The sequence below is a fragment of the Fukomys damarensis genome, unplaced genomic scaffold (genome assembly GCF_012274545.1).
Source record: "Fukomys damarensis isolate Sample0158 unplaced genomic scaffold, DMR_v1.0_HiC HiC_scaffold_27, whole genome shotgun sequence".
NCBI lineage: Eukaryota > Metazoa > Chordata > Mammalia > Rodentia > Bathyergidae > Fukomys > Fukomys damarensis.
In genome coordinates, this window is record NW_022900939.1 from 47574585 (window position 1) to 47574837 (window position 253).

The following is a 253-nucleotide window of genomic DNA, read 5'->3' on the forward strand; positions in this document are numbered from 1 at the left end:
TGTTAGGAAGGCGGGCTCCGCACCCCTCACCCTGCGCTTCCGGGGCCCACGGCGCTGAGGGCTGTGAGGGCTCCTCGCCCAACGCAGGACCCGGGGTTCTTCGTCAGTGGGCCTAGGATGACGCTTTAAAAACCCTTTGTATGTCTTTACTGCACTTCTGACATTTTAAATTTTTTGACTTTATGGAAAAAAAATTTTCATAACCAAATGATAGAATTATGCTTTTCTAAGAACATAATTGTTTAATATAGTG